General features: G+C 39.6%; 1 protein-coding gene across 4 annotated transcripts in view; it reads right to left on the bottom strand.

The window, feature by feature from the left end:
• LOC129751877 (activating transcription factor 7-interacting protein 1) overlaps positions 1-14,069 on the bottom strand; it is a 34,915-nt gene extending 20,846 nt beyond the window's left edge. Inside the window, exon 1 of one of the 4 annotated variants that reach the window (XM_055747635.1) lies at positions 13,927-14,069. The gene's annotated coding sequence lies outside the window, so the exon portion shown is untranslated. Of the gene's footprint in view, positions 1-600; positions 806-5,496; positions 5,715-7,106; positions 7,231-13,926 lie in introns of those variants that run through there. The other 3 variants (XM_055747632.1, XM_055747631.1, XM_055747633.1) reach the window with 3 other exon arrangements.

Genomic DNA, 14,069 nt, shown 5'->3' on the forward strand with positions numbered 1-14,069 from the left:
AGACGGTACTTTTAGACGCCATTTAAAGCTTATTTACAATTTTTCATGTTGAAGGTCATTAATTAATTTTTTCAAGTATTTTATTTGGAAAGCTGATAAAAATTCAATGCATTTTGATGTGCTATTTTATAATTTCCGTTGAAAAATAACAGAGTTATGTAGCTTTGAAATATGGTTATTTTTTATTTACAAAAAAATCTAACTAAAAAAATAAAAACGATAGAAATCTGAAAAAATACATGTGTTTCTAAGTCGTAAAAATGAACCAAATTTTCAATTTTGGAGAAGATCAGAAGACCCCCGGTGCAAACCCGTCAGATAATAAAAAAAAATCCCCATAACTTAAAATGGAATCCATAACTCAGAAATCTCATCATGTTTATAACCAATTGTGAGTTAGTAACCTTAAAGCAATATCAATCAAACAACGAAGTCCCACAGGGCCGCATTACCCGCAGACATCACCGGCGTCATTTGCCCCTCGTATTTCCCGTATCCACAAGCCAGCCTTTATCACAAAAACAATAGTACCCGCACCACCGAATCAATCAAGCAACCACCCGACATACAAACAGACGTAACATTATTTCAATCACTCACCAATAGAAGCGAATCTCTTTGCCCGGCTGGCAGTCAAGCAACCAACACCAGAGGCGTATATGGGAGTGGTTTTCGGTGGGGGAGAAATCGAGGGTGGGAGGGCCTTGCACTGCACTACTCAGCCAGCACCACACGAAAGAAAAAAAATAGTTTCAGCACTGTGACCGGACGAGCATTCACAAAACACGTCTTTCGCTCAACAACGCCGCACTAATACTAATACGTCAGCTAGCCCAGCCAGCAACGAGTGAGCAGAGCAGCACAAAAGTTGGCCAAGATTTTGAGACAGCTTCGTTCGTAATCGAACACGAGTTGAACCCGAAGCGGAGCCGAAGTTTGACGTTTGGTATTATATTTCATTTAAAGTTCTTATAATCATTATAATTTTAATGAAATTGGTTTTTAACCTTAGATACAACACTTTCTGTTATAAACTGATTTTGACGAAGCTAAAGCATTCTTGAATATTCAGTTAAACAAAAAAGTAATTGTATTTCAAGCGTTATTAGTATTTATTTATTTTTTTTTTATTTTGTCTAATTCATGAAAAATAATCGACATACAACACTCGTTTACAGATAACGTCTTTCTAATAAAAACGGTCAAAACATATTAACACTGTCATCGAGAAAAATATATTAAAAAACAAGTAACAAAACAAATAGAATGAAATAAATACTAATAAATAATAATCCAACAGCACCGTTTCCGACTGAATACCGCCTAGCGAATACACGAGAAACGTGCAACTTGCTATGATATCAAGTAGGTGTAAATAGAAGTAAAACGATTTCATCAGCAGCAACAGCAAAATACTTCAGCGTCAGCGGTAGAATAAGGGGGAAAATGAAACTTCGCTCAAGCGTCGTTGATTGAACCTTGGATGTAGGCACTGTAGAGTTTATGGTCTGGAGGAGCGTGAGTTTTTGTGTGAGCGAATCTGAGGATCGCGATGAGTTGTTTATGAGAAATTATAAAAATACTATAAACTTAAAGCGGACTTTCGATTAGATGATCAATTTTGTACATTCTTAACAAGGAAAAAAATTTGAAAGTTAAGGCAGAAACACAATACAGCGTCGGTCGTCGCGTCACGTCAGCGGTCAACGCTGTCGATAAGTACTAAAACGCGGACGCGACGCACCCGACGATTTTTGCATCACAATTCAGCGTCAAGAGACATCTAAGATGACTCTTGACGCTGAATTGTGATGCAAAAATCGTCGGGTGCGTCGCGTCCGCGTTTTAGTACTTATCGACAGCGTTGACCGCTGACGTGACGCGACGACCGACGCTGTATTGTGTTTCTGCCTTTATGCACTTTCGGTGAAACAGCCAGAACGGTTAACTAACTGTAAGATAATGATTAACTAAATATACCTATAGATAAAAAACCAAAACTTTGATTGCTTTCTTAGACATTTGATGGAGAGACATATTACTTCACTATGCTTTAAGTTTGCTTCAAACACGTTGAAGCAAATTTGACCAAAAGAACATCCGCCTCTAACATACACTCAGAACATTTGTATGAGTTTCATGTCTTTCTCACATTCTCACAGCATTGGTATGGATGGCGTGACCAGTTTTATTTCCTTTTCGTCGGGTGCCAAACCCCTTAGAAAAGCGATAAAAAAAAATAATAAATTTGCTGTATCTAGCATTGCACTGCCCGGGCGCGTGTTGAAAAAACTGAAGCTTCCAATTCGAGAGAGTTCTGCAGATGCTTGAACATTTTCAAACAGTGCTGCCAGCTGTCAGCTTTTGAAGATTTTTTTCATCAATTGAATCTGGAAACTTAAATCCTTAAAGCTAATTAGGTTCAACAAAAAGCTTGTCGACTGCCATGAAACGCGCATATGTAGCTGAAATACGTAGGTACTTTTTGGCTGGCGAACGGTAGGCAAAGTGCAACTCGAGACCCCATACTGGCCCATACACCCAACCATCGTGTAGTGGTCATATCACCTCTTGTCTCACAACTCCAACTCTCTACCTCCCCGTGGTGCTAGCTGGGGTACGAGCAACTTTAGCAGAGATCGGGTACCCAACCCCGGTGGATGCTTTGGTCGCATGCAGACTTAAATAGGGGACTCCGTACGCGTCTGTCCTCCAAGTCAGGGGCGGCGTGCGGAGTGTAACAACGTCCTGGTGGTGTTCGAGACCCAAAAAATCAACATCACGTCGGTCCTCCTGTGAGAAAGTGGGGTCGGCGAAGACGCACGCGACGAAAACGGACTAGCGATCGGAACATGGAACTGTCGATTTCTGAATTTCATGAAGAGCCACAAATATGACAGGCGCTGCGAGGCGCTGCAGGAGGTATGCTGAAAGGGCTCCAGGATACGAACGTTTCAGCATGGTCATGCCATCTACCAGAGCTGCGGCAACACACATGAGCTTGGAACAGCTTTTATAGTGATGAGGAAGATGGCAAAGCGCGTGATCGTGTGGTGCCGGTTTAGAAACAAGGGCCGATTCTTCAAAATCATCAACGTGCACAGCCCTCACCTCGGAAGTACCGGTGACGACAAAGACGAATTCTACGCGCAGCTGGAACGTAAATACGACCGCTGCCCAAACAAGATCGTCATCGGGGATTTTAACGCTTAGGTCGGCCAGGAGGAGGAATTCAAACCGACAATTGGAAGGTTCAGCGCGCACCAGATGATAAACGCAAACGGCCTAGGACTCATAGATTAGTACACCTGGGAATCACTGTACTAAACGCAATCACAGATCGACCACGTTTTGATAGACAGCCGGCACTTCTCGGACATCATCGACGTCAGATCCTGTCGAGGCGCCAACATCGAGTCAGACCACTATCTGGTGATAGTGAAGATGCGCCCAAAACTTTCCATAGTGAACAACATACGAAACCGACGCCCGCCTCGGTCAAATATCGCACGACTGAAGCAACTTGAGGTCGCAGCAGTCTAAAGAAGGAACTGGACGGGGCCCTCCTCTTGAGGACTGTTATCCACCACACCAACAGCGCTGCAAAAAACGCTTAGATTTGGTCAAAGACCCAGGTAGAATTAAACGAAAAGAGATCTACGGGTGATGGTGGCCATCCAGTTTTCTTTGTACATGCGAAACTTGGGACGATTATCTTAGCATATTTTTTTTGTTGGGGAAAGACCACTGCGACCAGTTGTTAGATCTTTTTTTGCATTATACCGCGTTATTTCTTTTTTAGTATATTCTTCCAGGTACACTGCTACTATTCATAAGTGCAAGGTGAACACTGGTTGAGCATTTGATGAGCACACGCATATGTAAGATTCTAAGTTCAACCACTGACCACACTGACATGACACTTAAAACAAAAATTCAACCATTTTCTGTCTAATTTTTTGTTGTCAGATTTTGCAGTTGCAGATTTTGCGCAATACCGACGGCAGGTGGCGAACCTGAAAAATTTGACAAAAAATGCCCTGTAGGAAAAATGGTCCTGTTTAGCCCGATTGTATCGTAGAAATTGCGTGTTTCACTTTTAAAGTTGGGTGGCATTTCCTAACTGGGATAGCATTTCTTCAAATCGATCGATGCGCACTCTGGAATCGACATTGCGTACTATTGGAAAAAATGTTTTTTTTTGTTTTTTTTTCTGGAAAAATTATCCAGAAAACGAAATCGAGTGTCCAGTCAGTATGGTCAGTGCTTTCAGTGTGAAACCTTATACCACACCTAACATTTTTCCAGGATTGTAACACACCTCAGGTCACGTTGCTTTTGAAATGTTTGTTCAGATAGCTCTGTGGCTAGGTTTATGATTTAGGTTAATGTCTATTTATTATGGTACCGTCTTCCAGCAAGATCATCATCACCAGGAAAAGTATCATCAATTATACGCTCTCCCATTCTGTGAAACTGTAAGCGAATCTTCTTTTTTCGACTTAACACATTGTGGACAAAATACGAGATATCTCGTTTTATCGCTTGACGCGTGTGCGCTTCACAGAGCTTCATAACTAAAACATTATACATTTTATAAAGAAACTTCATTCTACAAAATTTAATTCGACACTTTCATTAACTCAAAGATTCTAAATTTGTAGAAATTGGTCCAGTGGTTTCTGAGACAAAGGATGCCAAATTTTGCTGTTTTCAAGCTAAGATTTCTTCGCGGTCCTTAATGTGTCAAGTATTCGGCTTGGAGCAAACTTACGGGTAGGTCATTTGACCGCCGAAGACAATAAGTAACAGCAAAAAATTCGGGACCTAAATTTACACCTTAAATTGACCACAGTCCCCTCTTGTAGTTAAAATAAGATTTTTGAGGCAACAATAAAATCACCTTAGCCACGAATTTTTTGAAATTCTACTAACTAGACGGTATGCCACATTCAATACTCAAGAAATCTACAAGAATATAAATTCTCCTAGATTTTGCATTTTATATTTATAATACTCAATACTCAGTAGTTAACCGGCTATTAGTTCTAGGCACACCGATCCGCTGCAAGGAAAAAATATATCAACAAGAATTCAACGGTGGAATGAAGTTAATTCTTGGAGATTTTAGGAGAGATTCAGGTACACACGCAAAAAATCAAAACCCTCATTATCTCTAACAAACCCAAAGACAGATCAACCCTGAAGCAATGTTGCCGAAATACACCCCATTCCCAATCGCTCACATGAGTGAAGCAATATCAATCAAGCAACGAAGCCCAACGTTATCATATTCCCAGCCACAGGCGGTGTGCTTTGATGAACCCCTCGTATATTTTCCATATTCACCACTCACAATCGCAGAAACAATAGCACAACGCCACCCAACATTTAAACAACCAACCAACCCACCATACAACCCACCCACCCGGTCAACGAACGAGCGCATTAAAAGTTCCTCCAACCCACAAACGAATCATAATTTCAATCACTCACCAATAGAAGCAAATCTTTTCGCCGGGTCGGTCGAGCACGTTAAACCAGAGGAGTATATGGGAGAGAGGAATTTTGAAGGGGAAACAGGGAGGTGAGAGGACCTTCAATTGCACTTCCCAACTCAACACCACACGAGGGAGGGATCTAATATCAGCTTCAGCACTGCGAGCCGCGAGCACCGACAAAACACGTCCACCGCTCAACAGCACCGCACTAATACTAATACGGCAGGATCACAGCACCAGCAGCCAGCGCTAGCGAGCAGCACAGTTGTCCTGGATTTTGAAATCGCCGCCCGCCTGTTCTCTGCTAGCTTCGTGGAAAAACCCGACGGGAACCCGAAGATGAGCCGAAGTTTGACGTTTGATGATATAATTCTTATAAAGTTACATTAATCATTATTATTTTAATGAAATGTATTCAACAAACGCTTTATTCAACTCTTTTCTGCTTGTAAAGCATTCAGGCGTCAAGGGAAGAAAAAAGTGTAGCAGATTTTATTACAAATTTTTATTAAATTTTTTAATACATTATATGATATTTTATTATAAATCAAAGTTTGATTATACACCAATTCGAAAAAAAAAAATTAAAACACAATAAAACAGTGAACGAATAGAACTAATTATAACTATAAAAAAAATAAAAAAAAAGATTATAATAAAAATAATAATAATCAGGTGAAGTCGAAATACCACTACAGCGATCTCAAGTGAATACCGTCTGGTAAATACACAACGAACGCGCAACTTGCCTTCTCCCATATCAAGGGGCAAAATGATTTCATCAGCACCGACAGCAGAAACAGACCAGCAGTAGGATAAGGGGAAAAATGAAACTTCGCTCAAGTATCGATTGAACCTTGGTTGTATTATAGAGTTTATGGTTTTGTAGAAGCGTGAGTTTTTGTAGGAGCGGATTATAAAAATGTCGCAACGATGGTAGCGATCAAGTTATGTCGGGTAGATATGATAAACTGAAAATCCTTCATAAGACAGGGGGCGGAGTTTATGGACATATAAGCTGTTGTTGGTTGAGAATTTATCCGATTAGCAATGTTCAACTTATAGCTTATTATAAAAATAATAATTTCTTTGTTAAAAAATGTGACCGTCCTAAAAAGTTTTGTTAACCTATTTTTAAAATAGGTTTTTAAAATATATAATTACGTATCTTATGGAGAGCCCCAAAATCAATAAAATTATGAGTATATTTCTAACAATCTTCAGTGATTTTTTTTCATGCATCGCAAATCTTGATTGATGCTTAATTATTTCCTTATAAACGTTCTTAAAACCAAAAAATACCAAACAAGGTTTTAATGGCATGGGTGCCATCATTTAATAAAAGTCGAGCGCTACAAACGAAACGCTAAGCAGTGCAACCATCCCGGGGTTTATCAGTTCTCGCGCACACCACCAAACGCCCCGTTACCGTAGCAGCAATACACTCTACCTGCTGCTGTCTGCGAGAAAGAAAAAAAGCAAACCCACTTCGCCCTGCACATGGCAAAACACCCATTCATTTAATCTACCAAGCAGACTCCATGATATCCCCCGATGTTAGCTACTAAATCATTAGAAACAATAAAAAGATTTTCGAAAACTTACCAATAACGTCACTAAATTTCACTTTGAATTAAGAGCAAAAATTTTCACTTCCAATGCACCACAACACTACTACTGCATTTGTATGGGTATGGAAGTTTCCATCGACCGTCCTACTTTGGCTACGTGGTGGTCGTTAGTTACGAAAGCGCCTGCTATATTCGGCTTCAACGATCGCAGCCGAAGGCGGATCTGAGAAATGGTTGTGTGTGTATGTCATGTTACGCAACAACTTAAATCTTTTACCTAAACCTTAGTGAATGTTTCAAAACTTGAAATAAACATTATATACACTATTAAAACATCATATTTTATTTTATTTAAGCATTTAAGCATGTTGTTTATCCTTACGGACAGCTTAAGTAGAGTTTATGTAACAAATTCAGTTAGATCAACGATCATGGCATTTATAGCAAGTTTTTGTGTACTCATTTGCTTCTACCCAACATACCCAGCCAAAACTGATTATTTTCATAATTTTAAGTCAAATATTAACTACACAAAAGCGTTTCCCACAAATCGTCGAAAACATGAAAATAATTTACGAAGCAAATATAACGCCACGCCAACTCGCGGCAACGTGCCATATAATTGCCATCGATAGGGAAAAAACCAACCGAACGAACAGCAGCGCAACTAAAAGTAAGAGGCAGAAAAAACCAACCAAGCAGCAGTTCGCTCGACTGTTTTCTGATTTCTTGCGCTTTCAGAATTCCGATTAACGCTGTTTTCGGTATGAAACGTTCAAAGCGCTTGATATAAGGCTGGATGATTATACATTCAGAATGTTCTAATATTAGGATCGTTTGACAGATATTTATGAACCAATGATTTTAATCAATCAGATCTGAAGCTTTTACGACATCTCAAAGATCTCAAACATGTAACAATACCGATGATGACAAAATCTAGTAGTCTGAAATTTTCGTTCCCTGAAATGGGTCACCGAGCATTCACACATACAACGATCAATCATCGTGTCAACGACCCAGCCCATATTTTTCATTCGTTCAATCAGTAGATTGCAACATACTCTTGCTGTTAAATCTTCTTTTACAACTTGAATAATATGGCCAAATTAGTAAACTTTTTCCAAATTCTTTCGAACAAACATACAACAGGCAGACGAAAAGGTCGTTCTACGCGAATCACACATTCATTTCCCTTAGCTGCACAAATACTGCTGCACTCCTATACATTTTTGTACTTCATACATCCGCTGTGTTTGAACGGACTGTACCAGTAGAGAAGCAAGTACCGCTCCTCTTCCGTCTGTCGTCATACCGCTCAACCGCTCTAAACCGGATGAGGTATAGGAACTTTTTCATTTAGTTAAAGAGAAAATACTAAATTAGAATTAAGATATATTTTTCAAAATTAGGATAAGTTCGATACTTATTTTAAAGCGGCTGAGGAATATACCGGAAATATCGGAAAATTTGTAAAATCCCAACAGCCACAATTACGTCACAGCTCTAAATTAGCAATTTTATATAACGTCTCTATCTAAAAGAACAATAATTAACCATTATCGGACTCAACAGCTTAAAGTTGAGCGATTGAAAGGAAAAATTTCGTTTCGTGATAAAAACTGACCAAGGCTGAACGAACATCATCAGCCCAACGAAACGACAGTGAAGCAAAGAGAAGGCAACAAAACTTCCTGACGACAAACGGGTCAGCAGACATCTGCGCATTGCTGCAAAATACGCTGCAGTGAGTATGGACGAAATTGTGTTCCATAGAAAAAAAATGGGAATTTTCTCGTAACAAAATTAGAAAGTTTTATAAAAACAAAATAAACAATTGTCTACGAACCAAACTCATGTAAAGGATCAGTTAACTCACACACTTATTATAAGAATTTTGGAAAAGCGACATGTTCGAGAAATCGCTTTTATGAATTTCATTTACGTACATACATAGCTAAAAATGCAAGTACATAGTAAGAATAGGTAGGCAGCTATGTATTGTTCAGTTCCGATATGAGTTTTGTTGGATAACTCTTTTGATATGCACGAATGAGAGGGAGCGTTATGATAAATTTTCCTTTGAACGCAAAAAGGTTTCTAATTTTTTTTTACTGGCAAGAGGAATTTTTTTTTAAACTTTGATATGTAAATCTCCTAATTGTAAGATTCTATTAATTTGGTATTTCTATTAATTAAACATAGATTTTATATGCTGAACAAAAATCCAAAAAAATTAAAAAGTTGTTAGGTGATAGCGATTGTGTATCGGAATTTATAACTGATGCCAAAGAAAAACAACAAAACTTTTCAATTCGATAATTCTATTTGGTCACATTTTTGAATAGATTCTAAGGAAAAAAAAAATGCCACCGGAGAAAAATACACAACGCCGCTCCGAAGAAATGCCCTGTGGAACAATCAAAGATGTCACATCACTGTATAGACCGGGAATAATCCAACAAACATGTTTACTGCTTTAAAATGCCAATTTTCTGAAAATACGCTGTGTTAAGGTGCTGATTGCTGTTTCAACTTGCTGGCTGAAGTAAGTAATACTTGAGCAAGTAAGGAAGTTTTATTTCAGCGAATAGAAAGTAAGGGAAATTGGCTAAAGAATAACTTGTTCAGCCTTTGTTAAACAATTTTCCACATCATTCAAATTTGAAAGCGCTTTTTAGCTACACATATCACCCAGTCTGTTATTCAATCAGTGATCAATCAATGCATATTAATTAATTGATCAAAACAAGGATTTTCCTAATCTTCTAAATTTGAAATTTCTTACTTCACTTAATAAAATGGCCTAGCCGAAAATTGACGTTTTATTCTCGAAGTATTTCGATTCCCATTTCAATTTTTTTCAAATGAAATTGACCTTATTTATTTATTTATTATCGTCTTTGGTTGAATTACCGTCCAGACTAACAGCTTAAATCTAAGAAATTCTGCTAAGTGCTAATTTAAACCTACGTTTACACATATTAAAATCAAACAAGTGACACACTGAGTTAAAACGTTCACAACACTTGTCAATAGGATGATTTCTGCCATATGCGGTACGATGATAGGGTATCCAAAGAAACTAGCGTTGTCGAAGTGACCTTGTAGGAACGTAGATATTGACACGTTGAAGTATGTACGGGGAGTCGACACGGCGAGTCAAGGTATTAAAAATGAAAACTTGCTGCAATTCGATACGACGCTTTTCAAGTGTGGTTAAGGAGTTGCACATCTCTGCTCATACGGCGGAAGTCGGAGCGGTTCGTTCCACGGGAGACGCCGTAGAGCGTATCTGATGAAGCTACGTTCTCGAAACCTTCGGTGTTCCGGAGCAAAATCCCAAGTGCAGCAAATCCTTTTGCAGAGGTAAGCGCAATGTGTTCGGAGAAAGTAAGTCTGTAATCAATTTTCACTCCCAGGTCAAGAATAGACTTCACATTCTCCAAGCAGGAACCTGATAGTTGGTAGTCAAATCTGATCATGTTTCGAGAACGGGCAAAGTTGATCATCTTACACTTTTTAGCATTGGCCTGCATTCCGTTCATTCGGCACCAGTTTTCTAACGAGACAATGTCAGCTTGAAGGGCGAGACAGTCTACAGTGCTTACAATCTTTCGAAAAAGCTTCAGATCGTCGGCATACATTAGCGTATCGGATTGAAGAGTTGCACAGAGATCGTTAACGAAGATTATGAAGAGAAGAGGCCCGAGATGGCTTCCTTGAGGTACACCTGATGGGATGGCAAATGTTCTCGAACGTCAGCTGTTGACTTCCGTGAAAGCATGACGGTCGTTGAGGTACGACGCAATCCAGTCAAGTGCCCAATCAGGGAAACCTATACGATCCAGCTTTCCAATTAGAATTTTATGCGGAACGCGGTCGAATGCTTTCGCAAAATCAATGTAGATAGAATCGACTTGACAACCTTTCTCCATACAGTCACTGAATGAGCTTACGTAGCACATTGCACAGCACAGTTGGTAACGGTCGACCTTTGTTTCACAAAACCATGTTGAGCCTCGCAGATCAAAGATTTAACAGCAGCATATATCCGTTCGTGCATCAAGACTTCAAAAATCTTCGAGATGGAAATTGACCTTGGTTGGGAGATATTCCGGTCGCTTCCGGTCGAACGACACATGCTCCACAGTTTTCATAGTTGGTTTTGTTTTCTGCGGCATGAGACCAACAAGTCGAAGGTTCAAAGTTCGAGACAAGTTTAAATGAATAATAAACAACAAAAGAGGGGAAAAGTAGCTGGCAAACATCCTACAGACATCGGTCATCATTATTTTTGTTTTATTTATCGTTTCATGTCATCTTCACTGATCAATTTCTCCAAATCCAGATGTTTAACAGCTGAACCGCAGCTTCTTCGTGAATTTTGGTTGCCTTTTTTCCAGACAGATAGTTGATGCTTGAAATGATGAAAGCCGACCCTGACTTGTCAGCACTCTCAGCACAAATGTTGCACTGTCTTTTCGCTGACATTTGGGATACTGCTCCATTCCCGGCCGACTGGATGCAGGGTATCCTCGTAAGGTCCCAAAGAAAGCAGACCTGACAAAGTGCGGTTACTGGCGAGGCATAAAGTTGATGTGTACAACCCTCAAAGTTATAATTTAATGCCGTAGAGCTAGTTCCTGATACGTAGATTAGTTGATCTGAACCAGGGATCAGGGTATTCGATTGATCTTCTCACCAGGAAAGTTCGACCATTACGAATCATCGAACTCTGTTTCAAATTTTTTGTTAACTTTTGTGAAAAGCCCTACGGCCATCACCTTGATATCCGGCTTCATCTCAGTTTTAGTGATCGGGTGGTGCCTCTAAGTATTGGAAAACAGTGATAATTTTACAACGGGATGATACTTAGGTGACAAGGCATACCCAATTATATCCACGTGATATAATTGAGCCTTCAACCATTATATTCTGGTGTGCGTGATCATTTAAAAAAGTGATTATTTTTAAAAAATTATACATTTGGAATACTGTTCCTAGCATTAAAACACCCAAACTTCGATCACATTTATAACCTCATCAATCACAAGACTCAGCGCTTTTATTATATCTAATTGTGAAGAAGACATGGGCGGTTTTTTTGTAAATCTTTATTTGAAACGGCTTATACCTTCAGATTTTCAGGAGCCAAACTCATTTGGTGTTTTTACAATTGTTTGCTTAGCTTAACACTTTTATTTTAAAGCAAAGGAAAAATGAAAATATGAAAGATAATAAGAAAGAATAAGAAATATGAAAATAAAATAAAAATATAGACGAAGATCGATAGCTTTTAAAAAAAGAATGTAGTTCAAATCTAGCACAGCTAGTACATCTCTCACTGGGACGTTAGGTGGTTCTCCTCGGGCTCGAAGGGAGTCTATAAAATTCGTTCTGGCGACACGATGGACTTCACATGACCAAACAATATGCTCGATGTCATGGTAACCTTGGCCGCAACTGAACAAATTGCTGCCGTACTACTTGTTCTGAAGTGCTGAGTTCACTCTTCTTCAAGAAATCATTAGAGCCCAAAAAATAATAGCTACCACCTCATATAACCTCCATCCACCATGCTCGGTATACATCGAAGAGTCAACGGACAGCCTCAGTTCTGTTGAAGCAATCCGTTCAATAAGACCGGAAAAGCACTCACCGTATTTCCTCGGGAAGATACGGGAAATTCTGAGAGCTTTATCAAGACGTTGCTTTGCCATCACCTTCGTTTGGGTCCCCTCACATTGCTCGATAATGAGCAATGAGAAGGCAGACTCTCTGGCAAAGGTGGGGGCGACAGAAGGCGACACTTATCACCGTGAAATCGTCTCAACGAAATTTACTTTTTAGTTCGAAGGAACTCTCTTGTCAACTCGCAGCGCAAATGGGACGAGGATGAGTTGGGTCGGTGGCATCATTCGATTATCCCAAAGGTAAGCCTTAAACTCTGGTTTAATAGGTTGAACCTGAGTCGGCATTTTATTCGTATATGTTATCGTCTCATGTCCAATCATTATTCCTTAGACGTGGTACTCTATCGTCAACATCAAAACGATAGAGTACCACGTCTAAGGAATAATGATTGGACATGAGACGATAACATATACGAATAAAATGCCGACTCAGGTTCAACCTATTAAACCAGAGTTTAAGGCTTACCTTTGGGATAATCGAATGGTGCCACCGACCCAACTCATCCTCGTCCCATTTGCGCTGCGAGTTGACAAGAGAGTTCCTTCGAACTAAGAAGTAAAAATCGTTGAGACGATTTCACGGTGATAAATGTCACCTTCTGTCGCCCCCACCTTTGCCAGAGAGTCTGCCCTCTCATTACCCATTATCGAGCAACGTGAGGGGACCCAAACGAAGGTGATGGCAAAGCAACGTCTTGATAAAGCTCTTAGAATTTCCCGTATCTTCCCGAGGAAATACGGTGAGTGCTTTTCCGGTCTTATTGAACGGATTGCTTCAACAGAACTGAGGCTGTCCGTTGACTCTTCGATGTATACCGAGCATGGTGGATGGAGGTTATATGAGGTGATAGCTATTATTTTTGAGCTCTACTTCAGAACAAGTAGTACAGTCCTTCTGCCAATGTTCCAAAATACTTACGAGATTCATGACTACCATCAGAACAGAAAATATCATAAGCAAACCAGCACACGAAACAGTGCTGCCATTTCTAGCTTCATTCCCGCTCCCGCACACTAACAAACCAAAGTGAACTAATAAAAACAAACAATGAACCAGAAAATTGTAACGCTAATCCCCACAATTTGTCCAATTTTAATTACCCAACCCAGCGCACTTCAACATAATTAAAAAAGCAATAAAAATTTACAGAAACTCACCGAAAATTCAGCTGAAAAATCAGAAATCCAGTCACTCGCGAAAACCATACACTCTTCGTTCACACCACTTTTACACTGTAGGTATACAAAGATGTGTGCTTGCCTGCTAGCCTGGCCTGCTTGGATGTTTCCCTCGTCGAGTG

This window comes from Uranotaenia lowii, chromosome 3 (assembly GCF_029784155.1).
Source record: "Uranotaenia lowii strain MFRU-FL chromosome 3, ASM2978415v1, whole genome shotgun sequence".
In the NCBI taxonomy this organism is placed as follows: domain Eukaryota; kingdom Metazoa; phylum Arthropoda; class Insecta; order Diptera; family Culicidae; genus Uranotaenia; species Uranotaenia lowii.